Source organism: Pteronotus mesoamericanus, unplaced genomic scaffold (assembly GCF_021234165.1).
Source record: "Pteronotus mesoamericanus isolate MK-2021 breed Mesoamerican mustached bat unplaced genomic scaffold, CSHL_Meso_final contig_90, whole genome shotgun sequence".
NCBI lineage: Eukaryota > Metazoa > Chordata > Mammalia > Chiroptera > Mormoopidae > Pteronotus > Pteronotus mesoamericanus.
The window spans coordinates 43,835,814-43,858,992 of NW_026555277.1; the positions used below are offsets into that span (position 1 = coordinate 43,835,814).

At 50.7% G+C, this 23,179-nt stretch overlaps 1 long non-coding RNA gene across 1 annotated transcript in view; it reads left to right on the forward strand.

Moving 5' to 3' along the window:
- The window catches only part of LOC129080537 (uncharacterized), a 32,142-nt gene extending 11,507 nt beyond the window's left edge, over positions 1 to 20,635 (forward strand). The window contains exon 3 of the long non-coding RNA XR_008530187.1: positions 20,574 to 20,635. This is a non-coding gene — a long non-coding RNA (uncharacterized LOC129080537). The remainder of the gene's footprint in view (positions 1 to 20,573) is intronic.
- Positions 20,636 to 23,179: the final 2,544 nt, after the last annotated feature.

The following is a 23,179-nucleotide window of genomic DNA, read 5'->3' on the forward strand; positions in this document are numbered from 1 at the left end:
TCATGAGCAGCTGGCCAGGCCAGGGCCCTGTCTGGGGGCTGCAGGCTGTGCTGATTGAACCACCTTCTTCTCTAATCAGGCCACTGCTGTGAGTGGAGTAGCTGGGCCTGGGATGCACTTGGCTAATCAGTGTGCATTCTTAGCTGCTGTGGTTGCATATTTTAACTAGGAGATTTCCTCCCCTGGGCTGATTGAGGCACATCCATGTACCAGCCTGGGACAGGGGCTGCCAGGGCAGAGGGCCAGGAAGCAGAAGAGGCAGGCTTGTTTTTAAGGAGTCTAGGCAGTGAAGTGAGTTCCAGGTGAGCAAGATGTTTATCCTCTATAACTCAGGCATCCCACTGACCAAGCACTCTGTTTGGGCCAAGCACTCTGTTTGGGCCTACCTACCTGTAGGTAGAGTGAGCGATAAAGACCAGTTACTTCCCCATCCACTCATTCATCCATTTCTTCTTTTGTCCATCTACCTACCCACCACTCTGATCCATGCATCCTCCCATCTACCCCCTCATCCATCCATCCATCCATCCATTAATAACCTGAGTCCTACCATTCTCTGGACTCTTGTGTGACTAGAGAAGATCTCAGCTTTCCCACCCCCACTCCCACCCAAGGGTCTGTTTCCCGGTGGTGGTTGTGGCTTGTCCCCTCCCACTCCCCAGCTGTTATTGCTTCTCTGAGCCCCTCTAATCCCCCTGGAGCAGTTTGCCCCAAGCCTGGGCAGAGCAGCCCTCCCTTCTCTCCAAGGCCCCCATGACATAACGTTGTCATGGGTAATGGATGCTGTTGAGGATATTCTAAGGACATTGTGGCACCAAGAAGGAAAACTTAAAACTAAACCTCCCGCAGCAGAGTCCACACAGCCATTCTCTACAGCCCACCGTAAGGAGCGCCTCACCTGCCCGTTCCCCCTGGTCCTGGTGCCCACAGGCTGTGGGCAGGGGCTGAGGAGGGAGGGGCTGCTTCTGCTCAGCTCAGGGTCTTTTCTCAGCTCTTTTCTCTCTCTGGGCCCAAGGCCAGGAAACCTCTACCTCCCACCCACCAGGAGTAACAAAACAGAACTAAAGGAAAAACTATCACTTTTCTAGCATGAAAAGTAGGCCTCTGTCCATAGGGCAGACAGTTAATAACTGTTTTATAACTAAGTTTGACACTGAATTTCCTTAACCTATACTTTAGATGAATCCTGGGTCCATGTCTTTATAAAAACCAAGGGGACAGTTCCTACTTTTCTTTTTCTCTCCCAAGAAAAAAGCAGTCTTTCAAACCCAGGAAGAAATGGCCAGGTCTCTCTAGATTACAAAACTGACTGGATCCTTTTTGTTTTCTTCCTGATTCCCATGCACATATCCACTAGTGCCCCAATCCAATGTCACTTTTTCATTTATGCAGCAGACTTTATTGCGCCCCTCCTAAGTTCCAGGCTCTGAGCTGGGTACGGAGGACACAGCCATGGATAAAATACACACTGCCTGTGTCTTCAGGGAGCTCACAGGCAAGAAGAGGAGATAGTAAATAAATATATAATACTTATTTCAACAGAAATAAGTGCTGGAAAGGGAAAAATGCATCCAAGCCCACTTCCATGGAGCTAGCTATTTATGTCTTCACTTGTCTGTTTTTGCTCATTGACTCTTCCAGTCATCAACAAATACTGACTCAACACTTGTCATTTGTTTGGCACTAGGCCAGGTGCTGGAGACTCAAATACAAAAAAAGACCTTGACCCTTCCCTCAAATCATGCACAGAATAATGTGTGGGAGGAAACAGATAAATATCTAACAATGATGCAGAGGGGCTGACTGGGGAACAGAGATGCTCACAGATCGGGGGCAGCCAGAGGAGGAAATAACCATTGTGTGTGGGGGCTGAGGGCCAGGCTTCCTGGAGGAGGTGTCACTTAATCAGGACCTGGGGGATGGGAAGGAGTTAGCCAGGCAGAGAAGTGAAGGCATTGAGGGCAAAGAAGAGAGCAGGCAGTGAGATCTGGAGGCTCTTATGTAATGGGGTTGAGTTGCTAGTAGCCAGGGAGTGTGTGCAGGGAGAAGAGATGGCAGATGAGGCCAGGGCAGCTTCCCAGGCTCTCAGAAAACTTCCCTGGAGAAGAGCCTGACAGCTGTTCCTGCAAAAGGGACACAGAAATGAATCTGGGACTGTGGGAGACACAGGGCAAGGGAGGAAGTGGCTGACTCTGCGGAGAGCAAAAGGAAAGATTTTCAAGGCATTTGGAGGCCCCCAACCTCTGCACTTGATACCTGCTGGGGTATGTTTGGCTTCTATATGAGAAGCCCGTTGCTGCAGGGTAAATTCTCCCTGGTTGTCTGCACTTACCTCCCAGCGTGCTAATGAGTGCGGAGCTTCAGGAGATGCCAGAGCCTGTTATTTAGTGTTTGTTGAGTGGAGCAAGGCTAGGCGGAGGCACTGCCAGTCAGAGGCAAGGATACCAGCACTGGCTCTGGCACCTGGCTCTGCAAGACCAGCCACGGGCTCAGGGAAGGAACCGGGGGCAGAGCCAGGGCCAGGAGCTCCATGCAAGAGGAAGGTGAACCTATTGGACTGGAGACTAGGGAAGGCAATGTTCTGAATATGGCATGTCAGTTCCTTGTCAGAATTATTGGAAACATCTAGTAGAGCAGCTCATGTGGCAGGATGACAATATGAAATATTAACTTTGGCATTTTGACTCCGGGACCTTTCCTCTTCTGGGCTGCTAGTCATGAAAGAATGCTTGCTAAGTAATTTATTTTTCCACCTGACATGAGATTAAAGCAAAACAAAACAAAAACAAAAGCTCCCTGTGTTGGAAAGGGAAAAGCTGGAGGGTATATTAGGGCAAAGTCTCAGTGGCTGAAACAAAGAGGACTAAAAATGCAGTATCACAAATAAGGTGGAGGTAATTTCATTCTCAATCCCTAGATAAGAGTGGGACAAGTTTGCAGGCAGTCTGCTCCACAAGGACTCTCAGGGACAGGGACCCAAATACCCTCCATCCTGTGGCTTTACCATCCCTAGAATAATGGCCTCAGCTGCATGGTCAAGTGTGGATCACAGACACATTCACGTTCCAGCTGGTGGGAAGGAGAAGGGTATATTTGTGGATCGTATTATTCAGCAAATTTTCACTTCTTTTTGGTCCATCTCCCCAGGGAAGTAAGCTTCAAGCCCTAGTTCTAAGTCTAGACCTTATGAGGCATTGTGAGTTTCTGTTTGATCCTTTGGGAGCTTCTGACCTTAGCCATGAGTAGAACCTGCCCAAGGTTCTGTCTTTGGAGCTTGGGTGCCCAAATGAAATATGTGAAGAAAATCTGAATTCTTCCCTCATCTGGGAACCAAGCAGCTTCTCAGAGACCTGTAGACCTGTGAGCAAGAAATAAATACTCATATTTGTTTGCTATTAAGTTTTGGGGTGGTTTTGCGCAGAATTATTGCAGCAAAAGCAGACTGATACAAAATATAGATTATCTTAAGCAAGCATGAGTGAAGTTAAAAAAAATCAGTTTATCTCCCACTTTATTAATCACATGACCACATCTAGCTGAAAGGGGGGCTGGAAGTGTTATACTGTAGTTGGGCTGTTCTTTGCTTATTTAAAAGACGATGTATGGATGGCAAATATGCATATAAAAGTATGCTAATTAGTCAGTAGAAAAATGAAAGTTAAAACCATAATGAGATGGTAGTAAACTCCCAGTAGAATGGCTAAACTAAAAAAAGGCTGATCATACCATGTGTTGACAAGGATTTAGAACAACTGAAACTCTCATATGCCACTTGTGGGAATGTAAAATGTACAACTACTTAGAAAAATAGCTTGAAAGCTTCTTAGAAGGTTAAATGAATGTATACCATATGATCTAGACCATATACTTTTACATATTTACCCAAGAGAATGAAAGCGTATGCCTACACAAAGACTTACATGTGAATATAGCAACTTTATTTGTAATTGTCCCAAACTGGAATGAATTCAAGTTATCTATCAAGAAGTGAATTGATAAAAAGATAGTTGTACATCCATACAATGGAATACTACTCAACAATAAAAAGGAATGAACTATTGGTACATACAAAAACATGGATGAATCACAAAGTAATTATGCTGAGCAAAAGAAGCCAGACAAAAGAATACATACCTATAGTTCCACTGATGTAAAAACTTTAGAGAAGATAATCTAATTTATAGAAATAGAAAGATAATTGGCTGCCCTGGAGATGAGGGACATTGAAAGGAAGAAGCAAGGAAGGGGCTACAAAAGAGCATAAAACAACTTATAGAGTGATGGGTATGATCATTTTCTTGACTATGCTGATGGTTTCACGGGTCAGATATATACATGTGTCAGATATTCACAGTTTGTTGTATGTCAATAATATCTCAATAGAGCCATAAAACAAAAATAAAATCTCTTACTGTGCGAGAAATAAAGAATGAATTTTGGCAACTAGCCGTCTCTACCATAGAGAGTAGAGGAGATGTTTAGATGCCAGTGGGTTTCTCTGAAAAATGGTTTTGGTTCTCCTTGAAGTTAATTCTTGCTCTTTCAAAGAGGTTTTGTGATTGACAGTAGGAGGGACCTATGTCCCTTCCTGACAGAGCTGTTGGAGGCAGGAGACTTGTAGGAGCTCCCTGGGCCAGTGATGAAACAGTGGATAATTTGTTGCCACATTGGTAGAGAGGGTGGTGGTCAGGGGTACAGACAGCTGGAGACAGCTCTCTTAGTCTCCCCCTGCTGTTTTTCTGGAAGAGCAGAGGGATTTTTAGGAGCTCTAGGGAAAGGTATCTTAATCCAGACCCTCCAAGAAGTAAATGCCAAGACAAAAGGAAGTAGCCAACAGCACACTCAGCCCTCATTTCCCTGAGCCCTGAACTCACCACATTTGGCCTTGGAGATTGGGATGAGAGCTCAGGGCAGGAGGTGCAGGAGAAGGAGGCTCACCCTTGTTTTGCACTTGTGTCAAGACCCTCAGATTTAATTGAGCATTTCTTCTTCTGAGGCGGACAGGGAAGCCTTTCCTGGCCCATTTTTAGCTCCTGCCATTGTGGATGGGCTCTTTGCCATGCTCTTGATTCTGGGCTAGGCCAGGTGCTTTGCTTTGGCCAATGGCATGGTGAGAGGTACAGTGTGCAAGCAGAAGGCTCACAAGCACTTGTGCATTGGGGCTTACTGTCCTGCCAGTTTTGCTCCTTTGTCCCCCGTGAGAACATGCCCAGGTAAGCTGCTAGAGAGCCATGAAAGCCAGGCATAGAAGAGCACAGTCATCCCAGCTAAGGCCCACTAAGACCAGCCAGCCCTGAGCCGAGAACTGACTGGCTACAGGTGGATGAGCGAAATCAGCCCAAATCATTGGATCCTGGTCCAGATTCTCCTGACTGTCTAGCCAACCCATACACTCCTAAGAAATAATAAATGGGCATTGTTTCAGGCGACTACATTTTTGAGTAGTTTGCTACATACAACAGCTAAGTGATACAGTGTCTAAACCTCTGACCCACAACCCTGTCTGCCCACTCAGCTGGGAATACTTATTCCAGCCTATACTGTCCCCTGTTTTTTCTCATTCCTAAACTCTGGGAACCTTCTGTGGAGCAGAGGCCAGAGAGGGCTGGGCCCCACATGTGCCCCCCTCATTCCCCTTGGGGAAACATGAGATAGTGCAGAGGAAACAAGAGTCATGAAGAAGCAGGAAAGTGAGAGGCTGCGAATTCCACTCAGGGAAATGCACAACTTGATTACTACTCAACATTTGCAGTACCCAGATACTCTAATTAAGAGAAAAGGTCAATAGGTTAAATAAGTAACTTAATCAGAAAATTATGCAAAGTGCCACCAGTCAAACATATTACACAGCCCTTGAGATCGATACCATATGCAAATCGATCACCCATGATCAGGACAATTCAGCAGCTAGAAGGTAGAAGTCAGTCAAGAAGGCTCAGGAAACTCAATCTGAGCTGGGGAATGTGGACCCCGGGCACCCCAAAGTGGGAGTGGGTGGACGTGGCAGCCCTGGGGTGTGTGACTAGCGAGGGAGAAACAGGCCGGCTCTGCCTCTGCTGAGCTGCGTGGCCTTGCGTGAGTGAGCTATTTAGCTCCCCTGAGATTTATAACAAAGCAGAGAGACTAATACTGGCCTCTCAAGGCATGGGGGGGATGGATTATCCACCCTGGTGTGTGTGTACGTGTGTGTGAGAGAGAGAGAGAGAGAGAGAGAGAGAGAGAATGTCAGAGGTTTGTGATGTCATGGGTCCAATGAGATTTTCTTCCTCTCTGCCACCTGCCTTCCTTCTTGCCAAAACCCTGGGGCCAGGACACTTGATCGGAGATTAGCAAAAGTCCCTTAAATTCATTTAGGACAGTGATTCTCAATTTGGGGTGATATTTGGCATGTCCGGATACAGTTTTGCTTGTTCTAACTCAAGGGGGTGAGGGATTGTGCTACTGACACAGTCTACTGGTGGGTGGAAGCCAGGGCCACTTCCTAACATCCTGTGACAGACAAGACAGCCGGCTCCCCACAACAAAGAAGCATCGAGCCCAAGATGTCAGTAGTGCTGAGGTGGAGAACCCCTGATTGAGAGGATTGAATGGCTTTTGAGAGAGAGAGTGGGGTAGCTGAATCAGGCAGAGCCCTCTAGGATGGTAAGAGGATCTATTGACAGGGCTCCAGGAATCCTGGGGGATGCTGACGAGTCCTAGCCCTTCGGGGGAGGCCCCCAGAGGCCCCTGCTCCAGGCCTGGGAGGAACAACAGACTCAGAGAGGACGGCGCTGACTCAGAGCGGTCCTGCCGGCCCCGCTGCAGAGGGGCAGCTCTTCCTGGCCCGGAGACCGCAGGCCCGGCCTGGCCCTTGCTGGTGGGAGGGGTGGGCCGTGTGGAGGACTGCCTGGGTCTGGCATTTCCTTGCAGCCTGAAGGAATGCTGTAGAAATGGACCCTTATTTGGGCTTGTTTTTATCCCCCAGCAGTGTTGGAGCTGCCTGGCTTTTCCCAGGCTTGCCCGCTGCTCAAAGGAGAGAAGTGGGACTTGGGGACCATCCCAGGCCTGGTGTGGAGAGTAGAGCAGCCATCCCCCACCTGGGCTACAGAGCAGAGGTCTGCATTCCTGTTACCCTGCAGGGGGCCTGTGCAGCTGCTGGGGGCTCTGCAAAAACAAAAGGGTGGGTGTCTGCCTCCTGCACCCCAGCCCCTGATGGGTACCCTCCCTGAGGGTGGCTGAGCTGGCAGTCCCAGCTGGGTTCTTGAGAGGGAAGGGACTGTAGCAGATCAGTGAAGGGCTCCTTGGGACAGAAGAGAGGGTGTGGGGCAGAGAGAGCAGTGAGAGCATCTCTCTTCCTTCTAAGGGATCCCTAGTGTCTTGAGTCTCCTTTCTGCCCTCTGAGGTCAGAGGCTGTCACCGAAGACCAATGCCGCTGACTCATGTCATGGGGTTCAGGTCCAGAGAGAAGAGCAGAATGGATAGCGAGGACAGTCAGGCGTCTTCCCTCCACCCCCTTTGGATGTCAGCCATCATCCCAGGCCTGCAAACTTCCCTTTCCTAGTTCTTGTGTCACCTGCAACTGGAGCCACCAGAGTCCTGCCCAGTGGTACAGCTGGGGGAGCCAAGACCCATAAATGCTCAGGGTCTTGACCAAGGCCAGAGGGTGGGTCAATGGCAGGGCCACACGGGGGGCCTAGGTCCTCTGACTTGAGTCCAGCCTCAGAGTGTGACAATCTCACGGCTGTCTCTGCTCACCCTTGCTTTGCCCTTCTCATGAAAAACAGCCCTCCAGAAAGGACACTGTATTAGCAATCTACTGCACTGTAACAAATTATTACAAAACTAAGTGGCTTAAAATAACAAACATTTATTATCACGCAGTTCCAGTGGGTCAGGAAACAAGACGCAGCTTAGCTGGCTCCTCAGAGGGTCTCAAGGTCTCTCACAAGGGCGCGATGCGGGTGGCAGCCAGGGTTGCAGGCATCTCAGGCTCGACTCGGGGAGGATCTGCCTCCGAGCTCACGCACGTGGTTGTTGACAGACCCTGGGTCTTCCCTGGCTGCTGGGCAGAGACTTGGTTTCTTGCAGAGATGGTCTCTACACAGGAAAGCTCACAGCATGGCAGCTGGCTTCCCTCAGAGGGAGGGCGAGAGAGAGAGAGAGCGCGGATGAGAGAGGGAGAGCAAGGCAGAGTAGAATTTGTTGGTAGCCTAATCTTAATGTGCTGTCCATCACTTTACCAGATTCTGTTTGTTAGAAGTGAGTCACAAGGTCCAGCCCACGCTCCAAGGGGGAGCTATATGGTGTGTGAGGGTAAAAGGTGGGGACCCCCGAAGCCATTTGAGAGTCAGCCCGTGACCGTCGGAGATGAGGCCCGCTGGCCTGACGTGGATGGGCCCTCAGCTTCTCCCCTCATTTAATAAGTCATTTGATTTCAAACTCCTGGGAGAAATCCCAGTAAATAAGACGATTTAAATGGAACTGGAGCTGGGGTGGGATCCTCCTCTCATCTCTGTGCCCCCAATTCCAGGTCAGGAACCTCAGCCTAGATGAAGTGCAGGTTTCTTTCCAGTTGTACAGCCCAGATGCCAATAGCATCAAATGAAGGCGAAAGCATTTGGTCGTGGGTTAGAAATGTCAGGTCGTAGTCCCAGTCTTAGGGACTCCCAGTCAGTCACTTATTTCTCAGATTTTCTTACCTATAAAAGAAGGAGCCTGAATGAGGGATTTCTGATGCTCATTCTCTTATGTTGAGATTTTTCTCCCACTCTGGGGACAAAAAAACCTTCCCTTGCTCTTCCTGGAGTCACATCCCTGGAAGACACCTGCACTTCGGGGAGGAGTCATTGCCTATCACACCCCCTCCTGCACGTCTGGATGGAAGGAGGAGGTGATCCATAGAAAAGGCGCTGGAAGTGAGCCTGGAGTTCTGGCAACACAGTGGGAAGGCCCATAAGGGAAGTTGACTTCTGGTCCTGCCCAGAGGCCTCGCAGAGGGCAGCCTATGTCCAAAATGGCCTCCTCTCCCAGGATCCACCTCCCAGATTTGCTTTTTCACCTCAGCCTGTCAGCCTGGCTTCCCAGCCTTTGCCCAGTTTGGCACTTCCTGCCCATCTCCGTCCAGACCTCACTCCCGGCCTGCCTCAGCTGCACCACCTCCACACCCGTCCCAGGGGCTGGAGCCCGTGTGTCCACGGTCTTGGGAGGACAGCGGTGTGGGTCCTGGGAGCTGCCGGAGCTTGTGGGCCCGGGCTCCCACCGTCAGGCAGGGAGGTGCTGCGGCTCTGGGGGCTGGGAGGAGGCAGTGAAAGCTGCCGCTTGGGTCTCAAATTCATTTCTAATTCACTTTCCTTCCAAAGTGGTTTTGAGGAAGTGTGCTATCTGAAAAGGCAGCTAATGTCGGCTCTGTAAATAGTACATCCCCAGGCTGTAATGGAGGGAGAGGGAGAGAGAAAAAGATGGATTAAGTGCCCACCTTGGGGTTGGAAAGAAAATCCTTTTGATCTCCCCACTGTACAATGCCCTATTACCTTGTTGGCTTGCATCAGCCAGAGAGGGGATGCTTCTTATTGTGATTGCTGCAAATTGGCACCTGTTTCCTGGAGAGTAGCTTTCCCCTGAATTAAGTAGAGTGCCTGGCTCCATCCTGGGTGATAAGGACCTCCTATTAGTAGGTAATGTCACAGTGGAGCCACCGCCCGCCTGCCATGCCTGCCTTGGGGACCCCTGGCTGAGCACACTCTCTGAGCTCAGCCTCCCAGGCCAAGGCCAGCGGGGGCCTCTTGGCAGGGGCTGCCTCCTCTTTCTGCCCCCAGGGCTGTGCTCCTGACGGAGCTTTCTGAAGGCTGCGGTGGGCCGCAGAACCACGTGGGAGATGGTGTTTTGACCTTTGAACTCATTTTCTTTCCCCAAACTTGAGCTCCCTGGATTCTCCCTTTTATTTAACGAATTTATTCGACACGTATTTACTGAGCACCTACCATGTTCCAGGCGTTGCGTTGGGTGCTGGGACACAACAGTGAGTGAGACAAAGTTCTGCCCTCACAAGGCTTGCAAAGGAAGTGACCACCCTACCCATCGCCCATCCCAAAGCAAAAGTCCCTGTCGGCTCCTTCCTTCCCCTCAAGGGCCACATCCAGCTGACCCCTGAGTCTTCCTCCAGGAGCCTCTCTGCTGTATTTGTTGATACCACACTTGGTCTGTCTACATCTTTCTCTCCACTCTGGCCTAAGCCTCAGCTTCTCTCACTTGGCCTCCTGAGTTAGCCTCTGGTATTAGTTTCCTATTTGCTGCTGTAAACTTGGTGGCTTAAAACAATACAAACTTATCTCACAGTTCTGTAGTTCAGATGTCTGATGCAGGCTGGGCTAAAATCAAGCCCTCGGCAGGGTTGCATTCCCTCTGGGTGCTCAAGGGCTGAACTAGTTCCCTTGCCCTTTCCAGCTACTTAGACGCTGCCTGCACTCCTCAGCCCGTGGCCCCTTCCTTCACCTTCAGAGCCAGCAAGGACGGCCCCAGTCCTTCTCACTCTGCCTTCCTCTTCTGCCTCACTCTTTTCTCTACTGGTGCACAGGAGCATCCTAATGAATATTTATTGAATGGGTGAACAATTGTATTCACCATATATTATGGAGAGGAAAAAAAAAGCAAGATGCAGAGAATATGTGTAACTCGTAAGGAAAAAGAAAAAAAACCCCTATGCATATGCATGGCCATATATATGTTAGTGTAAATACAAAAGTTCAGGAAAGACCAAATTTATTGCAGTGATGACCCCTGGGAGGAGAAGTTGATGGGGACAGAGATCAGGATGACTTCCCCTTTTTACTGCATATGCTTCTGGGTGTTCTTTTTGTTGTTGTTGTTATAAGTATATATGACCTTTTTAAAGGAAAAAAAAACCTAAATACAAAATTATCTTTCACTTGAATACAATCAAATGCCATAGAATTTGGACAATAATATATTTTTCTAAAAAATTGTGCCTCCTAAATGCCTCCAGAGGTGTCCTTTATGCCCATTCAGACTCTCAGCTTTACCCACAGGGCCGTGTCGGCTGCGACTGGCCCTGATCTGAGGGATGATCCTTCAGTCAAATCTGAGCACCTATCCTCCTACATCCCAGCTGTGGCTCTTCCTCACCTGGAGAACATAGGCCTAGTCCCTGGGCCCATGGTGTCTGGGTCGGGGGAAAGGGAGGAGGACATTGTGGGTTAGCGGTGCTGCCTCAGTCTGGCTGGACTCTCCAGCCTTGTCCGTCATGTTCTCCTCACACCCCACCTAGGGACCCAGAGCCATGGCCTTTGCTATTGCACCTTTGGAGGTCTTTGCGGTTGATGTGCTTTCCACTGAGAATGCTCCTCTCTACCGTATCTACCTGTATCTCCCTGGGGAACGCCTCTGCATCCTTTCATGCCCAGCCCCTGTGGAAGTGTTCATTCTGCCCTTCCCAGCCCTTCCCAGTCCCCAGCTGAGTTGGTTCCTCCCTCCTCTGCGCAGCAACTGCAGAGGTAATATGACACCGTTCAGGGAAGAGCCTTTGGCTCCACACTGCCTGGTTCCAAATGCCAGCTCCAGTACCTACTAGCTGGGACTTTGGGCGACAAACTCTCAGAGCCTCAGTGTCCCCATCTATGCTTTGAATGATGACACCCATTCATTGGGTGGTGGTGCGCTTTAAATGGGATGACCCACCTGAAGCTCCCTGCTCAGAGCCTAGTGCCTGCTAGGGACTCAGGAAATGCTAGTCTGAAGGACCATGGGACACAGTTGATGGATGGGTCAGGGCACACAGCAAGGTGTCCTGGGGGGCCAACGAAGCTTTGAGGAGGAAGCAATGCCTGAGCTGAGTTCTAAAGAACAGGGGGATGGCTCAGCTGGTGGGTGGTACCACACACATCAACCGCACACAACGGGAGTCCAGAAAAGTGGAGTCATGGAGGAGAGAGCGTGCCCAGTGGCCCAGAGGACCAGAGCCCTGGGCGTCAGGCCAGTTCCCTGCTGGAGGGATGTGGGGACTCGCAGCCTTGGTGCTACTTCAGTCCAAGCTGTTTGGGGTTTGGCGTGAACACACGATGGTGCCTGAAGAGGTGGCTCTGATTTTCCCCTTGAGCTCTCAGATGTCTCGAAATTGGTCTGAATAATTTTTTCCCCTCAAATTGTTCTAAATGTTCTGTTTCTGGCCTGAGTGCTTGGGTTTCCTGTTGCCTCATGGAAGGGGTCCTGGGGCAAACTTGGAGGTCTTGGTGAGCTTAGTGAATCAGGGCACCCTATCCAGGTGCCCTGCTTCTCTGCCAAGCTGGGCCGGAGGGAAGGGGGGGTGGTGGGTGCTAAGGAGCTGAGCTCCAAGGCTCCGCTGCCCGGGCTGTGGCCAACGCCTGTGGGCAGGCTGGGCTGTAGGCCCAGCGCGAGCCAGCAGGAGCTGCTGGGAGTCCAGCCAGCTGAAGCCTGATACCTGGCTCCTGGTTCCACGGGTAGCTGCCCAAGAGGGTGGGATGGAGGCGTGGACCCTCTCCAGCCGCCCAGCCTGGGGGCGGCTCTGTGCTCTGTTTTTGTTGGCTCCCAGGAGCAAGATTGAGGAGCTGCTGATAGCATCTCAGGGCCCGCCCAGCTTCCAGAGAGATAGGGCTTGTTCTTCACTGGCATGGGTGAGATGGGTGGGCTCCTATTTGCACATGCACGCACTCACGCACACATGTATGCACACATGTGCACATGCGTGCACATGCGTGCACACACTTACCCACATCCCATTCATCCATTGGACCCTTTCCAAAACTTGCCTTGAAACAGAAGCTCACGTGCCAACATTCCAGTGAAGGAGAAGGCATTTTAAGGGAAGGGGCGAGTAGGGAGTAGGCATCCAGACCAGGGGAGGCAGGGAGACATCTGGGGCAAGATGCCGGGCGCTGGACGGCCGGAAGCTTAGTGGAGGGTACAGGTGGGGGCAGGAAAGCTCTGATTATAGAAAAGTCCTTTCAACTCCCAGCTAATGTGTACTTCCCAGAACTCTGTGGGTCTTCACTCAGAGCTCTTACTGCCCACGGCAGCCAGGATCACACGTTTTGTGTTGCACAACCCCAGGGGGTGCTGTTCACACTGAGTTCTATGAGAGTCATGCTGCCTGGGATTCTGGAGCTGCTCTCATAGACCGTGGACCGAATGCACTCCCTGGGGCTGTGCAGAGAGCACTGAGAGCACCTCATGAAAGCCTGCTGTGGGCAAGGGAACCTCAGCTCACCCTGGGGTTCTGGGCCATCCTGCAGATGCAGCCTCAGCAATTTGTTTTAATGTGTCTTATGCAGGTACAGCAGGTAGAGTGGGGAGAGGGGTCTTCTCTACTGATGCTGGTAACTGATGGACAGTACTTAATTCTCCACAGGGCTACATGTCCCTGGGTGCTTTGGAGCAGTCACTGTCCCTCATGAGAATCCTGCCTTCCTGTCCCTCCTCACACCAAACACATGCAGGCCTCTGATTCAGACCTGGTTTCTACTTTACAAACACAGAAACCGCTTTGGCTAATTTGGATAAAATGGGTATTCATTAAAGGGCTGTTGGGAAACTGGCAGAATCTCTGAGATGTCCTGCAGCCGCCCCGCCCCCCCCCCCCGCCCCCGCCAGGAACAACACCCGCAATTACTTGGCAGAACTGATCAGGTTCAGGGAGAGTCGCATGGCCATCAGCACTGGGCACTGACACTGCAGTCAGCACTGTGTCACTGCCTGCCCGGGGTACAGGATGTCCCAGAACCTTAGCCCCTGGCTCTTCCAGAGCCAGGGTGTGGTAGCTGTTGCATCCTCAATGAAATGGGTTCCAGGCAGCGTCTGCTTTGTTGCCTCGTTTCCTTTTGGTTCAAAGATTCAAAGTTTGATGTGGGAGAACTGGGTCAACAGAGCAAGGTCATGACTTGACCTTTGGCTGCCAGGAGATTGGGAAAGCAGAGGTCAAGCTTCCATACAAAGAGGAGGACTCTGACGCCAGCCAGAAGGGAATTCCCCTCCCGCGGAGTAAGGGGGGGTATTCAAAGGTGACGACTGACCACCATAGAGGGGTGTAGAGCCTGTCTCAGAAAAGCAGCACAAAGGTCTTTCTCTTTTCTTTTTCTCTCCCAAGGGTGGGAGCAGGAGCCTGGGGTACAGAGAGGCCTTGGCTTCCCCTCCCTGAAGCACACGTCCTTTGCCAAGACCTACAGGCAGTGTCCTTACCTCCTTAACCCTGGAAGTCACCTCTGTCCCAGGGGAAGAGGTTCAGCCCCAGCCCTCCCTCCTTCTGCCCTCTTTCATTTAGAAAAAAAGTATTTGAGTACTTGGGCATCTCCCAGCTTTGAGTAGATAGATGCAAGGAAGCGACACCTTTGCCTGACTTGATCCTGCCGCTGGGGGTGGCCTTGGGGTCTGTCCAGTGAGCAAGGCAGAGGTGTGCCCCCAGAACCAGCTGAACTGCCCCTTGCTTCCTTCCCGGATGACACTGACAGCCTGCACACCTGGCCCAGGTGAATGTTCATCTTTCCCAAGAAGAACAGTCTGGTTACAGGTAGAGAAAGGCTATTAACACTGTCAACTTGACTTGGACCTTCACTCTGTGCAGTGCCCTGTGCCCAGGGTGGACCCTACCTTCCCTGACTGACTTACAGAAGGAGAAGGAGAGCTCTGGCTGTTAAGGAGTCACCCTGTGTTTGGAGGTATGGCGTGGGGCACACCAGGTATGGAACTGAATACGTCAGAACACACCCTCTTGCCCCCCCCCACAATGATCTTTCCCTCAGTTTACCTCACTGCATCACCACACAAAGGACTTTTAAAACTATATTAGTCTATTTACAATTTTAGAACAGAAATGTCCTTGTCTATTATAAAAGTAATTCATACTTTATAAAAATTCAAGCACTCTATAAACCTATAAATTAGTGAGGTGTCTTCTTATTTGAAACTCCAGTTCAATAACCCTTGTTAAAAGTTTTTTTTTTAATCTACACATATAAATGCACTTATCTGTATATGTAAAGATGAAATCAGTGTGTACATGGAAAGATATTCTAATATAGTCTCGATTGTAAAAAGCCAGTGTATCTTAGAGGCCACACTGTTTCGCGCCCAATTTTGGGTGACACAGGAAGGCCGTCTCCCTGAATGCCCAGCCCTAGCAGGGCTGCTGTGGGAGCAGTGAGCTCCCTGTCACAAGAGGGATACTAGCAGAGGCCGACCAGTCAGGCGCAGAGCTGGGCCTGAGCAGCAAGTCCTGTATTTTTATCACAATTGACCCTGACGCCCAGTAGGTGCCAAGACCAAGAATTGCCAGCCATGGTCACCCCCCAGACTGACCTGAGGAGGTGCAGAGGGAAAAGGGTACCCTGGCTCTGAGGAATCTGGACCCAGGTCCCCCCACTAGGCTGACCTGGGGAAGAACTGCCCCTCCCTGGGGACCCCATGGAAATGGCTGGGGCTGTTGTCACCGAGAGCTATGATCCCGGGGGGCATTTACAGTTCCAGAGGCTAACCTGGGCCAGGACGGAAGGTGAGGGAGTCGGTAACTGCTTAGCATTAGAGCTTAGCTGGCTTCCTGAATATCTGAGGAAGGAATGAATGGCGGCACGTCACCTTGTTGGTACCCTCTTCGCTGGCTCCAACTGCATTTCTGAGTTTCAGGGAACCTCCCACCCTGACCCACTTCAGGAAGTGGGCCTGTTCCTAGGAGCTTACAGGGTCCTAGCCTCCTGAGCCAGTGGCTTTCTGAGGAGAACAGCCCCACCGAAGTCACCTATCCTGTCACCCCCGGGGCAGGCCCCTGATCTGCGAGCGCAGCTCTGTGAGGAGGGACTTTTTCAGGCCCAGCTTCCCACAAGGGACAGAGCAACCCGCCTGCAGAGAGTGAGCCTGCTCTCCATAGAGGCGTCCGTGCAGGTCAGCAGGTCAGCTGCTGGTGGTTGCACAGCCAACTCTGCCCTGGCGGGGAACCCTGTCTTCATAGTTCAGGGGTGAGGTGGGGTTGGGGGAAGGGCCTCTCTCATAGTCTTGGGGTCTTTAGGTGAATCCCCAAGGTTTCCATTCATTAGGGGAGGGTCTGGACCCTCGCCCTCACCTCTAGTCTCCCCTCTCTGGTTCTGCTCAGCAGCGGTCACTCCCCATTACCCCTCCTCCCTCCCAACTCTCTCCCCTCCCCACAGTTCCCAGAAGTAGGACCCAGGCCGCCAGCTGCAGCCTGTCCAGGTTCCATATCGGATTATGAAGCTTAACATTTTTGTGAAGGAAGAAGAAAGCCTTCCCTCTGGGAAGTGATAAGAACATTCCATCCTCCTCTGGCTCCAGGGAGCCTGGGAAACAATCACCAAAGGAGAGAGACTCCCCAGGGACAGGGGCAGGGCGCAGGGCAGGGCTGCCCTCTGCCGGCTCGGTGTGCGTTCCCTTCCTCTCCTGCCCCCTCCCCTCTACAGGGGGCCTCTTCTTGACTGTGGTCAGCTGAGGAGACCCTCGGGCTCCAGGCCTGGGGAGCAGGGCAGGCCTCAGGTCCCAGGACCAGGGCCCCTCGGTATGTTGGGCTTCCTCGCAGCTTTTTGCTACCACTGGGAACCTAGGGAACCAGCTCTCTTGATGGCATGTCGTGCAATCTAGAAGGTAGGCAGCTTCCACTGAGAGGAGCACTAGAAGAGACAGCCATGATCGGGGTTCACTAGCAGTAAGAGGTAGGCCCCTCACCTGGGGATGACCCAGAGCCTATGCTATGTAAGGTAAGATGTGGAGCCAGACACTTGATGGGTTGGGTGCTTAAGAGAGGCTCCTGTGGTTGGCATGGTCATAAGAACATTGCCCAGCCTATGCTTCCTCTGTGGACACAGCCTTCCTCTGGCCTTCCTTCCCTCTTTCCCCTCTTCCTTTCAATCACAACAACATTCACTAAAGCCATCTGGGCCTCCTCTTCATTCTTTGGTCGAGGAGGACATGCCCCGCCTCAGGGCCTTTGCACTTCTCTTCCCTCACCTTCTCTTCCTTCAGAATCCAGGCCCCTTCCCTTATTTCAGGTCATTTTTTAAAGTCACCCTCTCAGGGAGCCTCCTTTGCCACAGAATAGCAACCCTCCCTTCCCCCGCAATTACCATCCCCTTTCTCTTAGCACTTGCTCCTCTCTGAGATATATTTTACTTATTGATCACACTTCTTGTCAGTCTCTTCTCACTAAAATTCAATTTCCCTGAGAGCAGGAACTTCTCCCCTCGCTTCAGTGACTCAAAGAATCCTGAGACAGAGCAGGCTGCATGACCCAGGGACCTGGCAGGGAACAAGTGACTGCGCCCAATGCAAGAGGGTGAAGCGGGGGCAGGATATAAAGAGAGTTTAATGAAGAGACTATTTATAAACCATGTACATGGTCGAGAGATGTGAAACACCCCAAAGCTAATAACAGTGGGATGCTCACTCGCCTCATGTGAGAGAACGTTGGTTACTGGAAGGCTGATGGGCCGGGCAGGGCCATTGCTGAACTGCTGCCCGGCTGGGCAGAAGTGGGCATCTGCTCTTGGCCTTTGGTCTTCTGAAGCCAAAGGATGAGGGTGCTTGAGTCATGCAGTCTGTGAGATTAGCCCCCTAGGACACAGAGTGGGGTAAGTGGGATCTGAAGGAGCAGCTGAGAAGATCCCCACACAGTAAATATCTGTCCAGTGAATAAATGAATGCCCTTAAGAAACCCACCTATTGAAAGAGAAGACACACTCTTTCCTTCATTCATGTATTTATTCATTTATTTATATAAGGCACAGCTGTTGAGCATTGGGTGGGTGTTAGGATCCATCAGAGTCTAGAGCAGAGATAGTCCCAGCCCTCCCTCAACCCACTCCAGGAGGGGCCCACTGGAAAGGTGGACACTGAGGGCAGGTGCTGGAACTGCCGGGGCCCCACACACCTTGCTACCTGCTAGCACTGTGCTGTGGGAGCAGCTGTAGAGCACGCCTGGTTTGCAGGGCATTGGGCCCAATGCAGCGTAGGGAAGGCAAGAAATCCTTGGGTTCCTTGGGGGACCTGCTACATCAGGTCAAATTGGGTGGAGGCACTGAGTATGGAGAGACATCATTTGTCATTTGTTTTGCAAATCACCCTGGGGACCCGAAGCTTGATGTGATGAAGAGGAGGTCACAGAGCAGCCTGAAGGACATTTAATCCTGTAATCACTCCTGCTGGGGAGCTGTCACTGGGCCAGGGCTCCAGCACGGACTGTACTTAATCTATGTGACGACACTAGGAAGTCTTCATTACTATGACCATTTGACTGCTGAGGGAACTGAAGCACAGAGAGCTTAAGTAACTTCCCCAAGGCCTCACAGCTATGAAGTGGTAGAGTTGGCATTTGAACCCTGGCAATGTGTGTCCAGAGCCTATATTGCCATCCTTTATACAGAGACCTTTGATGGAAGGTCTGTAATGGGGGAGGGTGGCAGTCCTCTGAAGATCTAGGGAGACTCTTGGTAATTCCCATGCCCATCTGTGGAAGGAACCCTCTGCAGGGAGAGTCTTAGAGGGAGGGACTTACTCAGAGACCAGTGCAGACCCCCGGTTGGGTGTCTTTCCTGGCCAGGTGAGGCAGCGCTGAGCTGGAGTCCTGGGCTCTGGAAGCCAGCCCTCGCCTTCATCCCCTTGGCCACCGTCTCTCTGTCCTTCACACCTGTCCTGCAGTGGCTCTTCCTGGCTGCCAGGCTTCTGTCTCCCCTTGTCCCATTTATTTTCCATGCGGTATGTTTCCAGAACTCAAACATTGTCATATCACCCCCACTGCTCCTGACCCTCCAGTGGCTGCTGTTGGTACCAGGATACCTTCCCTCATGGGCTGGAAAGGGCCAACCTTCTCTTGGGCTGAAAGGCATCATCTTCCCTGTCCACCTTGCTGGCCTCATTTCTGGCTATTTCCTCCTTGACTTCTCTATGCTGGCCCATGCCCACCCCACACCCTGCATTTCTATGCCCCTCCCCTTTGGGCCTTGGGCTTCCGTGGTCGCATCTTACCCTTGGCAGTACCCGGTCAGTGTCTGTATCTCCATTAGAAAGTAAACTCCATGAGGGCAGGGACTGCGCTGTTTTGTTTACTTCCGTACCCCCGGTGCTTAGCTCAGAGCCTGGCATACATTAGATGCTTCAAAATGACGTGTTGAAACTTTGAAGGGACCACTGGGGTCCTTACATGGCCTTCAGAGTGAGGGGCTCTCCCAGCTGCTTCTTCCCTGAAAGGTCTGGAAACCTCTGCCTGGCATTTTCATCCATGGTCTCAATCTTTCCAACACATCCACGAGGTAGATGCTGTGATTTTCTTTTCAAGACAAAGAGGCAGAGGCGATATTAGGAAAGCTTCCCAAGATTATACACTCAAGAACAGCAGAGCTGGGCCTCAAACCCAGGCCTCCCAACTTCAGCATGCTTTTTCCTGGGGTCCCTTGGAGAGAATAAGCAGCAGGGTAGGTCACAGGCAAGGTGGGCAGCCTCTCCCCCCTCCATCAGGTTGTTCCTTCCTTTATAGCCTGTATTAGTTATCTATTGCTGTGTAACAAATTACCCCAAAACTTAGTGGCTTGGAACGACAACATTAATCATCTCAGTTCCCATAGGTCAGGAATCTGAGTACGGCTAAACTGGGTCCTCAGCCTCAGGGTCTCTCACGGGCTGCATCAAGGTACTGGCTGGGCTCCAGTCATCTGAAAGCTGGACTGGGGAAGAATCCACTCCGAGCTCAAGCTCAGTGCCTTGGCTGCCGGCAGGATTCAGTTCTTTACTGGCTGTTGGCGGGAGGCTGCCCCAGTTCTTTGCCGTGGGGGCCTCTCCGCTATGGCAGCTGGCATCATCAAAGCAGGCAAGCTGAGAACGCCAGGGAGTGCCAGAGAGATGGAAGCCACAGTCTTTATAACTTAATCATGGGAGTGACATCCCATCACAGTTTGCTGTGCTCTGTCATGAGAAGCATGCGCCTGAGTCCTGCCACACCCGAGGGAGGGATTACATGGGTATGAACACCAGGAGGCAGGGTCACTGGGAGCCATGCCAGAAGCTGCCACCACACAGCCCTGCTCTCTTTTGGCAGCTCTCAGATCATGAATTCCTGCGGGGCAGCTAACTGTGTCCTGTTCGCAAACATCGGTGGGGATGTGCATGCCTTCATTCGTGCCTTGACTTGTTTATTTGACATTTACTCTGTACCTACTGTGTGCTAAATCTTGATTGCTGAGGCCATAAAACTAAATAAGGTGCATTTCCTGCCTTGAAAGAGGGATCTGTAAAGAAAAAAAAAGTGAGATTTCATGGCGCAGCCTTAGAAAGGCCCTGAGGCTGAGGACCCAGTTTAACTGTACCCAGATTCCTGACCTATAGGAGCTGAAATGATTAATGTTGTTGTTCTAAGCTACTGAGTTTTGGGGTAATTTGTCACACAGCAATAGATAACTAATACAGGTTATAAAGGAAGGAACAACCTGATGGAGGGGTGAGGGGCTGCCTCCCACCTTGCCTGGGATCTACTCTGTAGCTTGGGAACTAAGAGTGCTAGTGCTTATTTAGCACTTACTGTGTACCAGACATCAGTCTAAATGCTTTATACATATCATCTTTTTCAATCCTCTCAGCCACCTACGAAGCAGGTACTATTATGGTCATTCTTATTTGACCGAAGAAGAAACCGAGGCACAGAAAATTCCCATAGGAGGCAAGATAAGGTGAGGCTTCCAGCCTGGGCAGCCCGGCTCCTGAATCCACACACTCAGATGCCATCTTGTGTCTTGAAAGGTAGGTTCCATGGGGCTGGGCTTGTAGCAGAATGACAGGTGTTGGGGGCCATCCTTGAGGGCAGTTGCCCCCGACTCTTTAGGAGAGATATATATAGACAGGTACTTTCCAGAGGCCTTGGGGAAGCTGCCCACTGGATTATCTGGAGTGGGAAGAGTAGCTGGGACGTCCACTCAGCAAGCTAGGGAAGAGAGTTGTTTTGGTTTTAAAGATTGACATTTTAATAAACTGCTCTTAATTAGCCGCACTTTGAAATTCTGAGTGGCGTGCTCTCCATCTCAAAGCACAGGGGCCAGCGCGTTCTCAGAGCACGCGATGCTTGTGGGTGATCTCCCTTTTTGAAACAAACCCAGACCCTCCAGTCACAATTTATTTTTCATTCCGAAAATGATCTTTACTGTAAATGTTGCTTTGGTTTGAGCGAATTAGAAATCCTTATTACACAGGCAGGCACTTCAAACAGTGCCCGGCTCACCGCACCGGCTGTGGCATCAAAGGCTCGGCTGGAATCTCTGATTACCACCCAGGCTGGCGACCGCTCGCTCGGAGCGGGCGGCATCTGAAGCGGGGCCCTGGCTCCTGGACCAGCGGCTCAGGGAACCCCGAAGGCAGAGGACCTCCGTGCCAGGCTTAGTGCATCCCTGATTCAGGGGCTTAGAAGGGAAGGAGAATGGCGTAGCTGCTCTTGACTGACCACCTATTATGTCCCAAGCACATGCTAAGGACTTTCATATGCACTGTCCTTTATAAAATTTCCAACAGCCCCCCCACCATAGTTGTTGTAAGAGTTTAAGCAAGTTCAATAAATAAATAAAACTCATTTTTCCTCCCTTATTCTGGACCAGTTGAGAAATAAGATAAATGTGCAAGGCAAATAAGAGACAAAATATCATGCTTATTCTTGATACTAGAGCTGATACTGGAGAAGGTGGCTTGTATCTGCAGGCAAGCCATGTTTCTAATTCTGAACCTTCCCCAGGCACACACATGCCTCAGCGGGAGAGCACAGATCTCTAAATTGTTAAGGAGAGAGCAAAATGCATGACCTCGCAGAGAAGTCAGCTCCCCGATGAAAGAGTGAGGAGCTGAAGGAAGCATGACCATGTTAGTCCTACCTAATTGACCAATCCGATAATCTTCTCATTTATGGAGGCTGAGTGAGGGCAGAGAGTTGGATCTGTGGGCACCCTCCATAGTAAGGAAGCAGAACCTCCTTTCCCTCCCCAGCCATTTGAATTATTTTCTTCTACAGAGAGTGAAGGGAGGCTGATGTTCACAGCTGCCCAGTTGGTAGGAGGCAAAGCTAAGACTCACACTGCTATGTCTGATTCTATCTTTCCCTCTAGACCTTGAGCTCCTCAAGTTCAGGGCTCTGTGTAACCATTTAGTGTCCTTAGGAGCTGGCACAAGACCTAGCTCAGGGCAGGCATTGTCGGGTATTGTCTTTGAAGTGAACAAATCAGATTTATCCTTTGATGCAACATTTATTATCTCTACTGTGTGTTAGGTGCTGTTCTTGCTGTTGATGACAGAAAGCTGCTGTAGTGCGGCAATGGTGGCTTCCTTGCTAAAATCGTATGTTCACATCTTAATCTCTAGAATTGCAAACCCAACTTTATTTGGAAAAGGGATCTTTGCAGATATCATTAAGAACCTTGAGATGAGATGGATCCTGCTGGATCACCTGGATGGGGCCTAAATCCAATCACAGCTGTCCTTATAAGGACAGAAGAGCAAGCAGAAGAAAAGAAGACCATATGAAGATGGACAGAGAAATTGGAGTGATGTAGCCACAAGCTAAAGAATGTCTGGAACCTCCAGGAGCTGGAAGAGACAAGGCAGGATTCTCTCTTAGGGCCTTTGGAGGGAGCAGGACCTAGCTGACAACTTGATTTTGGACTTTTGACCTCCAAAATCATGAGAGAATGAACTTCTCTTGTTTTAAGCTCCCCCGTTGGTGGTAACACAGTGTCACTCATGAAGGAGTTCTTGGGACACCCCCCACCCCAAGATAGAAATCAAGAGAGGAGGCAAAACAGATTTAGATGAAGAGGTTTACTGGAAACAAGGCGGAGTGAAAGGAGAATGGGAGGGAGCTTGAGGCTTCAAGGGAGCACATACTAATGAAGAATAGGGCTTTCTGAAGTGTGGCCAGGCTCTGGCCTACATAGGGCTATGTTCTTTTTGCAAGCACAGAGTATGTTTCTTTGCTTTCCAAGACCCTGCTGTGAGCTGGTATCAGCTGGTGCAGGCACAGAGGGAAGCTCTTTGCTTTCCAGGTTCGCACCTTTGCTTTCCAGGTTCCCACTGTGGGCTGGTACCCACAGGTGCAGGCTCTTTGGGGAGTGTGCCTGAAGAGAAGCTTTAAACGTATCCCAGAGGACCTTAAACGAATAACTAAAAAGCATCCCTATCCACTGAAGAGAGGCTCAGCCTGTCTCAAAAA